The sequence below is a fragment of the Sminthopsis crassicaudata genome, chromosome 2 (assembly GCF_048593235.1).
Source record: "Sminthopsis crassicaudata isolate SCR6 chromosome 2, ASM4859323v1, whole genome shotgun sequence".
NCBI classification, from domain to species: Eukaryota; Metazoa; Chordata; class Mammalia; order Dasyuromorphia; family Dasyuridae; genus Sminthopsis; species Sminthopsis crassicaudata.
In genome coordinates, this window is record NC_133618.1 from 93,259,735 (window position 1) to 93,280,510 (window position 20,776).

Here is a 20,776-nt window from a genome sequence, read left to right on the forward strand (position 1 = left end):
TTCAGCGATTTACTACACAGCGCTTGTTGGTGGATGACAAATCCATGCAAATACCCACATACCAGACACAGCCCATATATTCCCCCTGCAGCGGCTGTGACATGCGCAACATGCACTGTACATCCCTCATGCCTTTCCCTTGTGGTGGCTTCCATTACTTTACAAGGCCGCAGGCCATCAGTTCTCCATCTTCTGCATCTCTCTCCCTTCCCCACACCATATACCCCGGCCTAGGAACTCACCTCGGAATCACCTCACATTCTGTCTCCGCCCCCTCAGCCCGCTGTGCATTGCTAAAGTGCGTTTAGGTCGAACATCACTTCCAGTATGATTTTGCCATAACCCGGCAGGTAGCATAAACGTCCTCAGCGGGCCACATTTGGCCCACGGGCCATAGTTTGAGGACCCCTGGCCTAGAGAATGACCTCTTTGGGTTATAGACATTAAGGATTATTACTATTCTATTCCTCTAAATAAGGAGGATATGAAAAGATTTGACTTTTCAATGCCCAGCGTTAACTTAGCTGAGCCTTATAAAAGATATAAATGGACAGTTTTGCCACAGGGAATGAAAAACAGCCCTACTATGTGTCAAATGTATGTTGCTGCTGCTCTTACTCCAGTAAGAAAAGCAATTCCAAAAGTAATGTTATTACATTACATGGATGATATATTGGGATGTGCACCCGAGGAACAAATGTTAGAAGCATGGCTACAAAAGACCATGGAAACACTAAGGAATTACAAATAGTACATAGCTCCAGAAAAAAAATTCAGAGACATGCTCCTTTTTAATATTTAGGATATGCAATATACCCTAAGGTGTTTACAGTACAAAAACTCTCCTTAAGAGCAGAGAAGCTAAACACCTTAAATGACTTCCAGAAATTGATAGTAGATATCCAATGCATGCGTCCAGTGTTAGGACTGACTACCTATCAATTGCAACCATTATATGGCATTATATGACATTTTAAGAGGAGACTGCTCTGTATCTCTACAGATGGAGAAGGAATCAGATGGGTGCCAATGAGCAGTATTCACCTTTTCCATCAGAGAGAGACGGAGCAAACCCTTGGAACAAAGGAGAAGACTCAAGAAACATCGGGTGGTTCCGTTGCTGACTGTGCCCACCACTAAAAGAACCTGGCAGTTATAGTGTTTGACTCATGGACATCAAAAATTGTTGGACTTGAAAACCCTCAGGAATCACTGGATTCTCTGAGACTTGAAAAGATTGTTGTAGGACTCCAAAATCTTCAGGAATCATTAGATTCTCTATCATATAAAAAGACTATTGCAGGACTTCAAAAACTTCCAGGGATCATTGGATTCCCTGGCACATGAAGTAATGGACAATAGATTGGTTTTGGACTATCTCTTAGCTGCTAAAGGAGGCATGTGTGATTGTTATTTACATGCCTTCTTTATAGGACTTCTGGAAATCTTTTACAACACCAGGGGGGGGGAAGTCATGGGCTACATTTTCCACTCCAGAACACAATGAAATGTCTATTGAAACAAAAATATGAAGGATTTAGCAGTAAATTAAGAATAGAAAGCTTAATTAAGCTGAACAAGCAGCTAGCCCTTGGTGATGATGGTTGTAGTAGTATTTTGGGAGGAAGTACTGTTTATTGATTTTAAGACAAGGAATAAGGCAGAGGAAGAAATCAGGTTCATTAAATTACAAAGGGATACAAGAAATTCAGGGAGGAATTTTGTTGTTTAAAAAAAAAAAGTTTAATATCAAAAAATGGGATCACATCCTTCTTGTGTGTCACACTGTACTGTTACTCAGTAACTCAGAGATCTTGAAATATTCCAACCTTTCCCTTTCATCTGATGAATTCTTTTTTTCCCCCCAAGAGAACATAGGAAACAAAATTTCTTCCAAAAAATGATTTCCCTAAATGAACCATTAATTTCTTTGGAAAGCTGTCTTTCTTTTAAAAATAAACCTATAAATAGATTAATTTATCCAATTGTAATGATCCTAAACCTTTCTAATATCAAATTATGTTATCCATATTATTGTTAAACTATATATAATGAATGAAAGATTAATAATTTATAGATGGTACTGACCACAAAATTTTTCAGTAAAAATATCAATGCACTTTCAGGGATAGGCTTACTCTTTTACTTGCTCACGGATTAATTTAGCCTCTGACTGTACCAGAGTCTGTTTGCAGTGGTTACTTTAACCTTAATCTAATCTATCTTTGATATAGACTGGATTCACCAAAACAGGACCCCTTAAAGCATTAATAAATAAAGTTCAAAAGAAAATTTACGAGGCTTTTTCCCAGGAATCTGGAAGTCATTTTATGAGTCAATAATCACTGCTCATATGACACAGGTAGATTTCTATAATTGTCTCATTTACTTTTGATACAATTTGAGTTTGTAAAATTTTTAAAAAATCATCACACAAGATAAGAGATTTTACAGGAAAATAACTACTCCAAAAGACTACAAGGCATTAACCTGTGAGGGATGTAGAAGACCCTTACCCAAAATGACTACTCAGAGATCACTCAGTAGAAAGCAGAAAGATTGTTTATTAAAGCCTCCAGAGGATGAGCCCTTCTATCACAAGATAAGGGAAAGAGAAATCTTATAGTAGGAGGGCTAAAGAATAGTATAGATACACAGCTCTTATACAAGACATTACATCACAAGTAAGAGAGCATTGAGAATGGGGGAGGCATCTAATTGGTTATTGCTATCTGGAGAAATTGGAATGGAAGGTTTCTGTTTCCCTAAAATCCTCCGATTTCTAAGAAACAGAAAATCAGGCCTTCAGCCTTCTGATAGACATTGGTCAAGCTAATAGACTAAGTATTGCTAAATGTCAAATACTGATAAATGTCATCAGCTCAGGTTAAGTAAATATGGTTATAGCTGGCTAAGGCTCAAGTAAATATGATCCTGTGCATATTATACAGGTCATAGGGGAAACAAAGAAATAATGAAAATAAAATACAGAAAAAGAATTCATACATTCCTGTATATTCTTCACCTCATCTCTCTATTCCACACAATTTCCCCTTTATATACATGATTTTGTCATATTTCTGTTCAAAATCAGTTAACATATCTATACTTTGTTTATTAAGTTCATCATCAAGATCATACCCCTCCAATACATTCCAGCCTTTTCTCTGAAGAATCATCATTTTAATACCGTCGTCTGTATGCAATGTTTCAATAGGTAGCATTGAACTATTCTGGTTACCAATATAATTATACAGGGTAGACATAGTGGCAACAGGATAATACCACTGATTACAATAATTCCATACCATAAAACTTGCTTCCATCAACTCTCTTGGAAACAGTTATCCCAGAACAGATTGGCATTTGGCAGACATAAAAATACAAAGATAAATTAACAAAATTACAATTTAGGGAAACTGAGGCACAGCATTACACATTCTCCTTCTGAATATTTGAATTATTGAATTACCTCGTCCTGGATACCTTGGAGGTCTCAGCACTATAATTTTGACCAACCCAATGTGAAGCAACTAAATCAAAAATAAAACTAAAAAAATGCAAGAACTTATGGCAAGAGCAAGTCTCTGATAACCCCACAGTTATCAGCAGTACAAAGGCCTTCATCTAATCCAGAGAATCCAGTTTGAGATGGATGGTTCACTGTGTTAGGTGGAGCAGAATCTACTATGCTTCAGGCAAAGCCAAAAAAGCAGGGGTAGCTACCCTCATCTCAGATCAAACAAAAACAAAAATTGATCTAATTAAAAGAGATAAGGAAGGGCATTATATCCTGCTAAAGGGTAGCATCAATAATGAAGCAGTATCAATATTAAACATATACACACCAAGTGGTGCTGCATCTAAATTCTTAAAAGAGAAATTAAGAAATGTGCAAAAAGAAACAGACAGCAAAACTATAATAGTGGGAGATCTCAACCTTGCACTCTCAGAATTAGATAAATCAAACCACAGAATAAATAAGAAAGAAGTCAAAGAGGTAAATAGAATACTAGAAAAGTTTGATATGATAGAACTTTTGTGAAAGCTAAATGGAGACAGAAAGGAGTATACTTTCTTCTCAGCAGTTCATGGAACCTATACAAAAATTGATCATATACTACGGCATAAAAACCTCAAAATCAAATGCAGTAAGATAGAAATAGTAAATGCATCCTTTTCAGACCACAATGTAATAAAAATTACTATTAATTAAAAAGCCAGGGGAAAAATAGACCAAAAAATAATTGGATACTAAATAATCTTATACTAAAGAATGATTGGGTAAAACAGCAAATCATAGACATAATAACTTTATCCAAGAAAATGACAATAATGAGACATCATACCAAAATGTGTGGGATACAGCCAAAGCAGTAATAAGGGGAAGTTTTATATCTCTAGAGGCCTACTTGCATAAAATAGAGAAAGAGAGGGTCAACGAATTGGGCTAACAACTAAAATTGCTAGAAAAGGAACAAATTAAAAGCCCCCAAACACGAAACTTGAAATTCTAAAAATAAAAGGTGAGATTAATAAAATTGAAAGTAAAAAACTATTGAATTGATTAATAAAACTAAGAGTTGGTTCTATGAAAAAACCAACAAAATAGACAAACCCTTAGTAAACCTGATTTAAAAAAGGAAAGAGAAAAAGCAAATTGTTAGTCTTGAAAATGAAAAGGGAGAAGTCACCACTAATGAAGAGGAAATTAGAACAATAGTTGGGAGCTACTTTGCTCAACTTTATGCCAATCAATTCCATAACTTAAATGAAGTGGAAGAATACCTTCAAAAATATAGCTTGCCCAGATTAACAGAGGAAGAAGTAGTCTAAATAGTCCCATTTCAGAAAAAGAAATAGAACAAGCTATTAACCAACTCCCCAAGAAAAAATCCCCAGGACCAGATGGATTTTATAATTCTACCAAACATTTAAAGAACAACTAACTCCAATGCTATATAAACTATTTGAAAAAATAGGGATTGAAGGAGTCCTACCAAATTCCTTTTATGATACAGACATGGTACTGATACCTAAACTAGGTAGATTGAATACTGAGAAAGAAAACTACAGACCAATCTCCTTAATGAATATTGATGCTAAAATCTTAAATAAGATATTAGCAAAAAAACTTCAGAAAATTATCCCCAGGATAATACACTATGATCAAGTCAGATTTATACCAGGAATGCAGGGCTGGTTTAATATTAGGAAAACTATTAGTATTATTGACCATATTAATAATCAAATTAATAAAAACTATATGATCATCTCAATAGGTGCAGAAAAAGCATTTGATAAAATCCAACGTTCATTCCTACTAAAAACGCTTGAGAGTATAGGAATAAATGGACTATTCCTTAAAATAATAAGCATATATTTAAAACCGTCAGTCAACATCATATGTAATGGCGATAAACTAGAACCTTTCCCAGTAAGATCAGGAGTGAAACAAGGTTGCCCACTATTACCATTACTATTCAATATAGTACTAGAAACGCTAGCCTCAGCAATAGGAGCCAAGAAAGAGATTCAAGGAAGTAGAGTAGGAAATGAGGAAATCAAACTATCACTCTTTACAGATGACATGGTGGTATACTTAGAGAACCCCAAAGACTCTGCTAAAAAGCTATTAGAAATAATTCAGAATTTTAGCAAAGTGGCAGGATACAAAATAAATCCACATAAATCCTCAGCATTTTTATACATTACCAACACAATCCAAGAGCAAGAAATACAGAGAAATTCCATTCAAAATAATTGTTGATATTATAAAATATTTGGGAATATATCTACCAAAGGAAAGTCAGGAGTTATATGAGCAAAATTATGAAACACTTGCCACAAAAATAAAGTCAGATTTAAATAATTGGAAAGACATTCAGTGCTCTTGGATAGGCCAAGCGAATATAATTAAGGTGACAATACTCCCTAAACTAATCTATTTATTTAGTGCTATACCAATCAAACTCCCAAGAAACTATTTTAATGACCTAGAAAAAATAACAGAATTCATATGGAACAACAAAAGGTCGAGAATTTCAAGGGAAGTAATGAAAAAAAAAAATTAAATGAAGTTAGTCTAGCTGTACCTGATCTAGAACTATATTATAAAGCAACAGTTACCAAAACCATTTGGTATTGGCTAAGAAATAAACTAATTGATCAGTGGAATAGGTTAGGTTCACAGGGCAAGATAGTGAATAAAAATAGCAATCTAGTGTTTGACAAACCCAAAGATCCCAACTTTTGGGATAAGAATTCATTATTTGACAAAAACTGCTGGGAAAACTGGAAATTAGTATGGCAAAAACTAAGCATGGACCCACATTTAACACCACATACTAAGATAAAATCAAAATGAGTCCAAGATTTAGGCATAAAGAACGAAATCATAAATAAATTAGAGGAACATAGGATAGTTTACCTCTCAGACTTGTGGAGGAGTAAGGAGTTTATGTCTAAGAGAGAACTAGAGACCATTATTGATCACAAAATAGAAAATTTTGATTACACCAAATTAAAAAGTTTCTGCACAAACAAAACTAATGCAAACAAGATGAGAAGGGAAGTAACAAATTGGGAAAACATTTTTACAGTTAAAGGTTCTGATAAAGGCCTCATCTCCAAAATATATAGAGAATTGACATTAATTTATAAGAAATCAAGCCATTCTCCAATTGATAAATGGTCAAAGGATATGAACAATTTTCAGATGATGAAATTGAAACTATTTCTACTCATATGAAACAGTTTTCCAAATCACTATTTATCAGAGAAATGCAAATTAAGACAACTCTGAGATATCATTATACACCTGTCAGATTGGCTAAGATGACAGGAACAAATAATGATGAATGTTGGAGGGGATGTGGGAAAACTGGGACACTGATGCATTGTTGGTGGAGTTGTGAAAGAATCCAACCATTCTGGAGAGCAATCTGGAATTATGCCCAAAAAGTTATCAAAATGTGCATATCCTTTGATCCAAAAGTGCTACTACTGGACTTATATCCCAAGGAAATACTAAAGAAGGGAAAGGGACCTGTATGTGCCAAAATGTTAGTGGCAGCCCTTTTTGTAGTGGCTAGAAACTGGGAAATCCTTTTCCCATGTGACAGCTCTTCAAATATTTGATGATAATTATTATGTCCATCCCCTTTAAGAATCCATTTCTAAATACCTCTGCCATCTTTAAAAGATCTTCATATGGGAAAGCTTTCAATTCTCTTGCCATCTAGATCAATGTTCTCAATGTCTATGTTAAAATATAGTGCCCTGAAATGAAAATATTACTGCTATTGGAATTTGGCCAAGGAATAATATAAGACCCTCAAAGACCTTTGCTATGGGCCCTTCTATTAATGTAGATTAAGTTGCCATTTGCTTTTTAAATTACCACAGAGTGCTATTGACTCATACTTTTATTATTGAATGATTTTATTTGTGTCCAACTCTTCATGAATTCTGTTGGATCTTTCTCGACTGGAGTACTCTATCATTTCCTTTTCCAGATCATTTTACAGATCAGAGAACTGAGACAAGCACTTGCCTAAGATTAAATGGCTAGAGTTGTGGAAGAATGCAACCATTCTGAAGAGAAATCTGGAATTATGCCCAAAAAGTTATCAAAATGTGCATACCCTTTGACCAGCAGTGCTACTACTGGGCTTATATCCCAAGGAAATACTAAAGAAGGGAAAGGGACCTGTATGTGCCAAAATGTTAGTGGCAGCCCTTTTTGTAATGGCTAGAAACTGGAAAATGAATGGATGCCCATCAATTGGAGAATGGTTGGATAAATTATGGTATATGAATGTTATGGAATATTATTTTTCTGTAAGAAATGACCAACAGGAGGAATACAGAGAGGCTTGGAGAGAGTTACATGAACTGATGCTGAGTGAAATGAGCATAACCAGTAGATCATTATACACTTCAACAACAATACTGTATGAGGATGTATTCTGATGGAAGTGGATATCTTCAACAAAGAGAAGATCTAACTCAGATCCAATTGATCAATGATGGACAGAATCAGCTACACCCAGAGAAGGAACACTGGAAAATGTGTAAAATGTTTGCATTTTTGTTTTTCTTCCCAGGTTATTTTTACCTTCTGAATCCAATTCTTCCTTTGCAACAACAACAAAAAAATTAATTCAGTTCTGCACACATATATTGTATCTAGGATATACTATAACATATTTAATATGTATGTGAATGCCTGCCATCTAGGGGATGGGGTGGAGAGACGGAGGGGAAAATTCAGAACAGAAGGGAATGCAAGGGATAATGTTATAAAAAAAATTACCCATGCATATGTACTGTCAAAAACAGTTATAATTATAAAAGTAATTTTAAAAAGGAGGCAAACTTTCAAATGGAGAAGAGGACTGTGGTCAGAACAAGCATTCAAGTGTTTCATCAGTCTCCTAGCTTGGCCCTTTGATGTGTTAGCCCATTTAATTACCCCATTAAAAAATTCTTACCAGCACTCTCCTTCTTTAATTCTGAAAGGATCCTTCTCATGAACAGCTCTGGTTCTTCTTGTAATTCTTGCCCCACATTTAGATGCCATATGCCAGACTATACAGGAGAACTGCTGGAATACACGGGAGCCACCTGATAGTGCTGCTGGAGATCCAGCCCAGAATGGATCTCCTCTTGTGAAGGGATGAAACAAGGAGACTGAGAGGCCATTGCTGTTCTCTGACCTCTCTCCTGAGAGGCCATTGCCTTGTCTAACCTCTTTCTCCTCTGACCTCTGCCTCCAATTTAATATCATTCCAAATTTGCAACACCTGTGTCAGAAAAGGCTGCCTTGCAACTCCTTCAGATGTTATGATCCATAGCTGTGGAGGCTCTTGGAGAATTGACCTGAACCTTAACAACTTTCCAATTCAAGAATATGTCTTTCTTTTTTTTTAATTTTTTATTTTATTTTTATTTTTTGACTCTTTTGCATTTTTATTCATTTTAGCTTCCCAAAGTTGAAACATGCACATACACTCATATATCTAGACATATATACATATATACATATAAGAAATCCTTACTTGATTGCCAGTCTTCTGCTTGATAATTCTTTTTTTTTTAATTAAATAGTTTTTATTTACCAGATATATGCATGGGTAATTTTACAACATTGACAATTGCCAACCCTTTTGTTCTAATTTTTCCCCTCCTTCCACCCCCCCCATATGGCAGGTTGACCAATACATGTTAAATATGTTAAAGTATAAATTAAATATATATCTTTCTTTAAGTAGAAATTGGGCTCCAATAATCAGCCCTTTCAGAGAAGGATACATAGCCAATGAGAAGTATTATATAAAGATTCTATTCCAATACTAATATCTTTCAAAGTAGGAAAAACTGAAGCAGGGAAAAGGTTTTAGCTAGCCATTTGGTGTTCAGAAAGCAAAATAATAACTCTAAGAAATATGTTAATCTTTGTTTAAAGAAAGAAAAGGAACATTGAACATTTAGAAAGTTTTATACTTGTTGCAGATGCTATCTACTCAAGAACTGCAAAGCAGAAAGGATTTTACATTTCATTTTGCTGAAGTGATGGAGGCCACCTGTATTGTTTTCTTTCCTCCTGAGAATTCAATTAGATGACCTTCTCAGGTCACTTACAACTCTCTTATCTATCAATCAACAAGAATTACAAATAGAATACAAGAAACATTCCCTCCTGACCCTGTGGTCTATGAATTTATGAAACAAAAAGTTTGGGATGAAAATGGTGATTGGGATTTAGAAGATGTTTGACAAAAATGCATACAAAGGTTATAAGGATTACTTAAATCAAAAAGATTAAATCTGAGGACACTGCACTAGCCCATAGTGCAGCAAAGGGGACTTGGCCTAGTAGCAAATCAGAAAGATATTATCTAGCTAGAATTCTTATGGAAAATACCAGCCTGACTTTCCTATTTGCAGCAGAAAAGAGGATTTTGATCTCTCTGTGCTTCCCTTTTTACTTCCAGGAAGGGAGATGAAACTTTACTAAGGACCTGTTAAGAATCATAAAGAGGAAGACCCTCACTAGTCTGGATTCTGCTGCTGTGCTGTAAAGCTGGGATCTGCCACTCAGAGAATGGATATGAGAAGAGGAAGACATAAGTTAGTTATAGATTCAAGATTCTCTCTTCCCTTAGAGATGTGATTATCATTTCAGTAATAAGATAAGTAGTGTTGACTTCATGGAATCTCAAGAATGTCATCGAAATTTGTTCCAGCCACTATTTTTATTGATTGGTGATGATACACCTATCAAAAATTACTAATTAATAATGATTATGAATTAAAATAATTTTTAAAAATACAGTTGGGAACTACTTGAGAAACTTTTGCAGGTTACCAAGAATAGAGGGATGTGAAATTTAAACAATACCCTTGGAGGATGGAAATAAGCTGGAACAGCTGAGGACACCTTGAGTGTTGTTGGTTTTTTTGTTTTTTGGTTTTTTTATCTGGCCTGGATTTTCAAGCTTTGTTCTAGATTTTAAATAAAAGAGATCTTTTCTCTTATTCATTTCTTTAGTTTAGTCACTGATTATGACTTTCACATAAAGACAACATTGTTAAAATATTTTATATTCTCATCTGTCCATACAACTTATCAAATTTATAAGTTTTCAAAGCTTCCTCTTCCAATCTCTCTCTCTCTCTCTCTCTCTCTCTCTCTCTCTCTCTCTCTCTCTCTCTCTCTCTCTCTCTCTCTCTCTCTCTCTCTCTCTCTCTTCTCTCTCTTTCTGTTTCTCACTGTGTTTCTCTGTCTCTCTGTCTCTGTCTCTGTCTCTCTCTCTCTCTCTCTCTCTCTCTCTCACACACACACACACACACACACACACACAAAAACTATTGAATACCTACAACAAATTAAGGGGATGGATTGTAGTTGCAGAAAGGAAGAATAGATCCAATCCAACAATAACAATTTTTTTATGAAGAAATCTTCAATGCAAAGATTCTTGAAATTGGAAGCACTATGTACTAATTCCAACTCTGAAACTTAGTAGTTTCATGATCCTGTCTGAGGCAACAGATATGAATATAATTTTTCTTTTTTATAAATTTATTAAAAGAAGATTGTCTAAGATAGCTCATAATAAAAACATGGTGAAAAGGTATAAAGTGTTGTTTATAATGAGAATACCTAGGTTCAAATCCTTCTGTTATCTGTGACCTGTGTGATCATTTCTATAGAAGTCAAATTTCTTCATCAACAAACCTAACTCTTAGATTTTTTCACTTTCTCCATAACTGTTTGGCTCACATTTGTTACCCTCTCCACTCCTTCTTCTAGGGCCTTTTTTTATGTTTTGTATTCCTTATAAGAGTGTAGTTAGTTATCTGAGGCCAGAAATTGCCTGGATGAGGTTTATATAACCTCAGATAGGGCTTTGGCCATATAATCCTCAAAAGTTACAAACATCTTCCCAATTTGGAAATAAAAGAAACTAACACCAAATCAAATGAGAAAATATTTGCAAAGTACTTAGAATAGTGCTTGCCATATACTTAATGCTACATAAAATCCAATTACTATTACTGTTCTTATTCTTTTGTGGTTGTTAGATAAGTACTCAGATGGGGAAACTGAAGTCTTGCCTGGTTTTTATAAGGCAGTTGATTTTTGAGGAACTCTCCAGAGAAAATAACAAAAAAAAAGAGACAGGTGGCAACAGGTTAACTCTCAGGCAGTGTCTGAAACAGTTTCTGTCTTCAAGACCATGAGTTTTGACTCCTAAATAATGAATTCTAAATGTATATGCTTGTAGTAGAAACATAAAAGAAAAAAGACAAGAAGAATGGGCAGCTTTTGTTCTGGCCCTGACTTTTGTCTATTTAATTATGGGCATTTTAATCCTGTTAAAATGTTTGTAAATTTCTTCATGAATACCCATGGATCATCATAACCTTAAGAAGACTGGACTGAGGAGATTGTGAACAATGTACTGAAAAGGAAAACAAGCCTTCAATGAATTCCAAGTCAAGGCAGTTTATTATTAATGGATACTCAAGTGTGAGTCCCTGTAGTCTTTAAGTGAACAAGTACACATAGTGAACAAGCAGGAATGCAAACCCAGATTGAGTACACAAAGCTCAGTTTCTGTCCTTTTATCTGATCTAAGAGGCTTGTGGATTCACAGGCACTACCAATGAGGTGTCATATGTATTCCAAGAGAAAGTCACTTCTTAGTGAGGTACATCCTAAGTAGTTTCAAATAAACGTGTGGTTTTCTTTTCAGTTAACCTCTGAAATTATTCACTTCCAGTTAGGAGATTGAATTAATGGATGAGATTCTATCTTGTTTCTCCTGGAACCATAATTAAAATTTCTCCAAAAATTTAGAAATGTGATGATTACAACTTTCCTCAGATCACAGAGTGATGGAAACGAAACCAGCACATTGGAGTGGAATCATAAAGGTAAGGTTTTTTTATTCCTATCAGACTTCCCTGCTTTGGTTTGTGTGGAATAGAGAGATAAGGTGTGTGTTTAAGATTTGGGATGGAAATTGTTAAATTGTGCAATAATTGCTGTTATGGATGTATGGGAACTTTATATGTGGGATAATTATTTGATGCTTTAGCTTAGAAATTCCTTATTCTGTTGGAATTGCTCTGCCAGACTGTTCTCTGCCTGTTTTTAGGAAATCTCCAAGATATAGATACCTGTTTTGGGACTGGCAATCTCCAGCCCTGTAACCCCAGTTTCTTACTTGGGATCTCAGCATTTTCAGAGGACATTGCAGTTTTGAGATCAAGCCTCTAAAGTTCATAATAAAAGCATGGTGAGAAGGTTAATGTAATTCCATGTAAACAATTCTCAAATTAATTAACATAATTAAAACTTTACTAAAATCTCAACTGATCAAGTAAGATATTTCTAAGGCTGCTAGTACAGAGCCTGTCACACAGTAAGTACTTAAAAGATACTTGTTCTGTTGCCCTTCTTCTTCCCAGCTGATTGCTCACAAAGTATTCTTTACTTACTATGAATGCTTCAGGCTTTTTCTGACTCCTCCAGAAGGTTCAGGCAATGTCACAGTCACAAAACACAACATACTCAACCAAGCATGGCATCAGTTTTGTGTGTTTTGTAAAGAGTGGGCAGGCTGTGTCCCAGAGTGATTTCTTCCAATCACAGCTTTGACAAGGAGAAGACTGGGATACTGCAGGTTTGGTGATCACTTTTTAGAATTCTCCATCTGTTGGAGATGATTAAAGAACTTGCTTTCTTTTGACTCAAAAGAAGAGAAAATATATTTTTGGGAAAATGTCTATGAATAAATTATTTGGTCTCTTTCTCCTTCCTCTCATAAAAAATGAAACTAAAAAAGTTATTTTTCTTTTTATTTTTGTCATTTTGGTTTATAAGGAGATCAGTAAGATTCCTTCCCTCTCCCCAGTACATTACTGAACTCTCTGGACATTCAGCTTTACTTCTCATTAGAATGCTACTGAATTCAGAGACACATTAAATCCTTGAGCACTAAAATAATGAAAAAGTGCCCAAGATAACTCATGCTGAGGATTTGAAATTGTGCTCAGATATGTATATTCTATTTGAATAAATAGCTACTATTGATATAATACCACATCCATTCAGTAATTAATGTTGCTATTTTTTTCTGTTGGCTATGGCCACACACAGGAAATTTTATAAACCAGAGAAGAATTCACTAGTTTGCAGTTGGTATAACCTGAAAAGTTATATCCAATATTAAAATGAGACTTCAATCTCCTGCCTGCTTTCTCTCCCTCAATTCTCTTCTTCACCATTTTCAGGTTGGATTTTTACTACATCATTCTGTATTTGGTCACTTCTTCTTGGCTTACTCAAACTATGGTTTATAGACATATTTTTTTGGTTAATTCTCTAATAAATCCTATCAGTTACTTTCATTATCTTAAGTTTAAAACTTTGTGCTTTTATTTGTCCCTTTAAAAGCTTAGTCATGCTGTACATCTCTCTTAAACCTTCCATATATCTTTAAATCATTATCTGTATCCAAATCGTCCTCAATTGTCCATACACCTCAGCTACCTCCTATTTTCTTTCTACGTGTGAAGTTCTATATGAGCCTCACTCCTCCAAATCCATAAGGAATCATAGATCCTAGACATATAAAGAGTCCCAGAAATCCTTTCTTCCAATTCTTTCATTTTTCAGATACTTTGATTAAGCCCAGTTTTCTCATAGCACCAGCAGCAGAATTTGAATCTATAACCTCTAATCAGTGCCTCTAATATCATACCACCTCTATAATTATACCACATTCTTATCTCTCTTGGTATATATTTCTCTTGGTGATTTTTATCATCTCTTATATATTTAACTATCATGTTACTACAGACACTTACCAAATGTAGAAGTCAGCCCACATCTATATATTAAACTCTAGCTTCTCTTTATTGCATCTGTTGCATCTGTCTACCTTCACTGTCTGTTGGATCTGTCTATTTGGTTGTCTTATAATTATAATTTAAAATTTTAAAACTGAGTTTATTATTTTCCTCTTCCTCCCTTGGTCCCAAGACTAGCCCTTCTGAATTTCCTATTTTTGTCAATGGTCCTACCAGGCTTCTAGTCACACAGTTTCAACACACAATCCTCAATTCTTCATATTCTCACATTATCCAAAACTAATAAATTTCCAAGGCTATTGAAAGGCTATTCCTTTCTGAAAGTTGCATGACTGGTGGGCACCCTGAAAAAGACTCAGCAAACCATATATTGAATCTGAGGCTATTGACAGTTTTTGTGACTTTTGTCCTACCACAGGGAGAGTCAGGCTGAGAATTAGAGCAATTCTGCCTCACTTATTTAGAATTCACAGGGGTCAAAACATCATCTATGATGTCCTTGGTAATCTTTGAAAATGAAGGACAAAGTTTCAGGGATTGAAGCCAAGATGGTAGAGAAAAGCCAGGAAGCTACTTGAGCTCTCCCATTTTCCCTAGAAAACCACATGAAACCAAGTCTCTGAACAGAGTCTGATGAAATGAAAGCACTCTCCAGCTCAAAATAGATTGGAAAAACTTCAGGAAAGGTCAGTCTCACTGGGTGAAAAGGGTGTTCAGTCCAGCTCAGACAGACTCTGGGAAAGCTAATGAGAAGGTCTTAATCAAAGTAAATCAACTAAGACTCTCAGTCCTGATTCAGTAGAGGAGCACAGCAGTGGGACAGCTTCCAGTCCCAGCTCAGAAAGCAAACTCTGGGAAACCAGGCTGTTTCCTTGAAAGATCAGGCAAAGTTATCCCCTGCAAGCACAAGGGTCCCCTGTGTTCAAAGTTAGGGCTCTGAGCTGCACGGGAAGCTTGGGGCAGCACTTAATTTACCCCAGGAGTAGAGCTCAACCATGGAAGGCATAAAAGATGAAATACAAAAATAGAAATAAAGAAAATGAGCAAGAAAACAGAAAAAGAACCTTCAACCCTAGAGCTACTATGATGACATGGAAGATCAAAACATCAACTCAGATTTGGACAAAATGTCTGCAAAAGAAATCTCAAAGAGTGCTATGAATTGGTCTCAAGCCTAAAGAGACTTCTTGAATGTGTTCATAAAAGATTTTATAGAGCAAATAAATGAAGAAAAACGAGAAAAAAGACAAAAGACATATGCAAGAATCAAAAACACCTTAAAAAGTAGAATTAATCAAATGGAAAAAGAGATATAAAAGCTAACTAAAAAAAAATCACACATTAAAAAGTAAAATGGGATAAATGCAGGCTAATGACTCTATAAAATATTAAGAATCAGTCAAGCTAAAAAGAAGGAAAAAATGGACAAAAATATAAATTATCTAATTAGAAAAAAAGGAATCAGGAAAATAGATCCAGAGATAATTTAGAAATCATTGGTTTAACTGAAGGTCATGACCAAAAAAAAGAGCCTGGATAGCATAGTTCAAGAAATCAAGGAAAACTCTGATATAGTAGAACCAGAGGGGGAAATAATCATTGAAAGAATCCATTGATCACCTCTGGAAAGAGATCCCACAAGGAAAGCCCCAAGGAACATTGGTGCAAAACTCCAGAACTTTAATTTCAAAAATAAAAAAAAAAAAATGCTGCAAGCTGTCAGATAAAAACAATTGGATTACCTAGGATCTGGTAGCTTCTATCATAAAGGATCAGAGGATTTGGAATACCACATTTTGGAAGACCAAGGGCCTGGGGACCAGGAATTAATTACTACATCATTCTTTGTTTGGTCACTTCTCCTTGGCTTGCTTGAACTATGGTTTATAGACATATTTGTTTTGGTTAATTCTCGTTAAGTACAGGAATTATTTTTCAGAGGAGGAAATGCATTTTCAAAGAAGTAAGAGACTTTCAATCATTTTTATTGAAAAAAACAAAACTAAACAGAAAATTTGATCTTCAAACACAGGACTCAAGAGAAGCATAGAAAGGTAAATAAGGAGAAAATGGATATTATTTAAAAGTTAAACTGTTATATCCTAGATGAGAAAATCATATCTGTAACTCTTGAGAACTATAGATATAGATATAGAAATAGATTGTGATATGGGAGCCACCTGGCTGCTGGAGATCTAAGACCTGTCTTTGTTTCTTGTGTTCCACATTCAGGAGCCATAGTGTAATATCTCTGGAGGATTTCTGGATGAGCCTTGGTCTTAGGTAGAAAAGTGATTAAGGCAGGAAAGCCACCAGGAGGATTTCTGTCTCTGTGTCTGTCTTCTGTGGCTCCTCTGTGTCCTAGTCTGAGTCTGAGATTGAGCTGGAGCTTTCTTCTCCAGTCATTTTAGCCCTTAAATACCTCAGTCTGATTACATCATTACATCACACTAAGTATATGCCAACTAGAGTGATTATATCATTATATCAAACTAGAGTGATCATATCATTATATCTTACTAGAGTAATTACATCATTATATCACACTAAGTATATGTGAACTAGAGAACCATTATCTCATCAATCACACTGAGTAAAGACCCTGATGTAAGTATCCTTGCTTCAAGTATACCTTCCCCAGAGTTGCCCCCCACTATCTGAAGTCCTCTACATATATCTGTTATTGAGGCAGTTAGAGGAGGCATCACATGGACAGAGATGTGGTTGTGAATGGCCTCTGATGTAATGATATCAGAAAAAAAGACATTAAGGGATAGGAATAGGACTGTATTGAGAGAAGAGGAAAGGGGAGATATAATGGGACTAATTAGATCACATGAAGAAGCACAAAAAATCTATTACTATAGAGGGAAAGAATGATGAATGATGATCTTTGTCTGAAGCTTGAGCTCATCAGTTTTGGCTGTAAAAGGGAATTACAATCATTTAGTTGCATACAGAAATTCATATTCCCTATTAAAAAAAAAAGTAGCAGGAGAAAGGGGTGAGAAAAGGGAGGAGGGGTGATAGAAAGTAGGAAAAGTAGAGGGTGGGATGGATTAAAAAACAAAACACTACTACAGGGTGAAAAAAGAGAAAAAAAAGTATATACTGGGAAGAAATAGGATGTAAGGAAATACAGAGCTGGTAATCATAGCTGTGAATGTGAATGGAATGAACTCTCCTATAAAATAGAAAGGAAAAGCAAAGTGGATTAAAAAACAGAATACAACAATATTTTGTTTACAAGAAATACATTTGAAACAGAGGTACATATAGAGTAAGGGTAAAAGGCTGGAACAGAATTTATTATGCTTCAGCTGAAGCAAAAAAAGTAGAGGTAGCAATTCTGATTAGATAAAGCAAAAGCTAAAAGAGAGCTAATTAAAAGAGATAAGGAAGGAAACTATCCATTGTTAAAAGGGTACTATAAACCATGAAGTAAGAAAGTTACTAAATGTATTTGTACTAAGTGGTAAAACATCCAAGTTCTTAGAGAAAACATGAAGCCAGATAAAGGAAGAAATAGATAGCAAAACTATATTAGCAGGGGACCTTAACTTTCCCCTCTCAGAATCAGACCAATCTAAAACAAAATAAACCAGAAAGAAATTAGGCAGGTTAATAGACTCTTAGAAAAATTAGATATGATAGCTCTCTGGAGAAAACTGAATAGGAACATAAAGGAATGCACCATTTTCTCAGCAATACATGGCACCTAGATGAAAATTGACCATATATTAGAGCATAAAAATTTCACACTCCTATGCAGAAAGGCAAAAATAGTAAATGCTCCTTTTTCAGCCCATGATGCAATAAATATTATATTCAATAAGGGCTAGAGGAAGATAGATTAAAAATGCATTAGAAATTAAATAATCTAATTCTAAATAATATGTGAGTAAAACAACAAATCACAGAAACAATTCATAATTTTGTCCAAGAGAATGACAATGATGAGACAAAAAAACTATGCAATGAAGCCCAGGCAGTTCTTAAGGGATATTTTATACTTCCAAATAGTTACATGAATAAAATAGAGAAAGAGAAGATCAATGAATTGGGCATCAATTGCCTATATCTCAGGTCAACATGGGTACATGATTTGGGCATAAACAGTGATATATTAAGCAAATTAGGAGAGCAAGGTATAATTTACTTATTAGATCTTTGAAGAAGAGAGGAATTTATGACCAAAGAAGAACTAGATAACATTATGAAATGCAAGATGGACAATTTTCATTATATTAAATTTAAAAGGATTTCACAAACAAAACCAACACAAGATTAAACAGCAAGTACAAACCCAGGAGAAAATTTACACCCAGTGTTTCTGATAAAAGTTCTTATTTCTAAAATATATAAAGAACTGTGTCAAATTTATAAGTATGCAAGTCATTCCCCAATTGATAAATGGTCAAAGGATATGATCAGATTGTGAATTTTCAGATTATGCAATTAAAAACATATATAGGCACATGAAAAATGCTCTAAATTACAATTGATTAGAGAAATACAAATTACATCATTTCTGAGATACCACCTCACACTTCTCAGATTGGCAAATATGACCGAAAAAGATAATGACAAATGTTGGAGGGGATGAGGGAAAACTGAGACACTAATACATTATTAGTGGAGTTGTGAACTGCTCCAACTACTCTAAAAAGCAATTTGGAACTCTACCCAAAGGGCTATAAAACTATAAAACATACCTTTTGGCCCAGCAGTGCCACTACTGGGTCTGTGTCCCAAGGAAATCTTAAAGGAAAGGAAAAACCTACATGTGGAAAAAATATGTGTACCAGTTCTTTTAGTGATAGCAAAGAACTGGAAAATAAGTAGACACGCATCAATTGGGGAATGGCTGAATAAGTTGTTGTATATTAAAGAGATGAATTATTATTGTTCCATAAAAAAGATAAACAAACTGATTTCAGAAATGCCTGGAAAAATTTGTATGAACAAATGCTGAGCATCAAGAAGCAGAACCAGGAATACATCATACACAGTAATAACAAGATTGTGTAATGATCAGCTTTAAAAGACTGGTTGTTTTCAGCGGTTCAGTGATCCAAGACAATCCCAATAAAGTCTGGATAAAAAACATCATCTGCATCCAGAAAGAAAACTATGGAGATTGAATGTAAAAGCATAACCCATGCTAAATTCATTACTTTTTTTCTGTGTTTTTTTTCCCCTCTCATGGTTTTTCCCTTTTGTTCTGATTTTTCTCTTCTAACATGATTTATAAAGAAATGTGTATTTAAAAAGTTATTAAACATTACAAACAGAAAAATAAAGCAAGTAATAAAAAAAGTTTTTAAAAATTACAGCAGAGATACCATTGCTCACTTCAGAGCTTCCAATTCTCTCTGGGGTTAAATAAAAGTCACTGGCATTTAAAACACTTCACAACCTAAATCCAACTTATCTTTCCAGATGTGAGATACATTTTTCCCTCACATCCCTCACACTTCTTCATTCCAGCCAACCTGGATTATTTTTTCTCTACACAAAATATTCTATCTCTTATTGCTGTGCTTTTGCAAAGACTATCCCTCATGCCTGATATGTTCTTGCTTGTCATCATTATCTCTAAGATGCTGTCGGTTCCTTCAAGGCTCAACACCTTCTACAACAATCCATTTTCTATTTCCTACTTATTAATGGTGTACCTCCTTTACTCCCACTTTAACACCTTTTATACATTTTCAATAGAAAGAGACAACATGATATGGAGAAACACAGAGAGATCTGATCTCAAATGTAGAAAAACATGGGTTGAATTGTACTTCTGATACATATTGGCTGTGTGGTCCTGAGCAAGCCACTTCTCAACGTTCTAGACAATTAATTTTGACCATAATTGAAGCTAAATAGCACAGTGTATAGAGTATAGCATCTGGAGGCAGAAGATTCATCTTCCTGAATTCAAATCTAGCTTCAGACACTAGATGTGTCACCCTGGGTGAATCGCTTGATCCCATTTGCTTAGTTTTCTCATCTGTAAAATGAGTTGAAGAAGGAAATGGCAAACTACTGTAGTATCTTTGCCAAGAAAATCCCAAATAACATAACAAAAAGCTGGGCACAAATGAAAAATGACTGAACATATAATTTTCTGAAAAGGTACAACTCTGCTGTGGGAGAGAATTCAATTGGGAGCTCCTTATGCGATTGAAAGAACAAGTACAGTCTTTCTCCTTATATTTTATTTTTTACTTACCTATCTACATATTGTTTCTAAATATTAGAAACATATATTTCTATGGTAGAATGTGAACTATTTGAGGTAAAAGACTATTTTGCTTGGGTCATGATATCACTAATATCTGGTCAAACGCAATTAGTGCTTAAAAATTGCTTGGAGTATTGAATTATATTG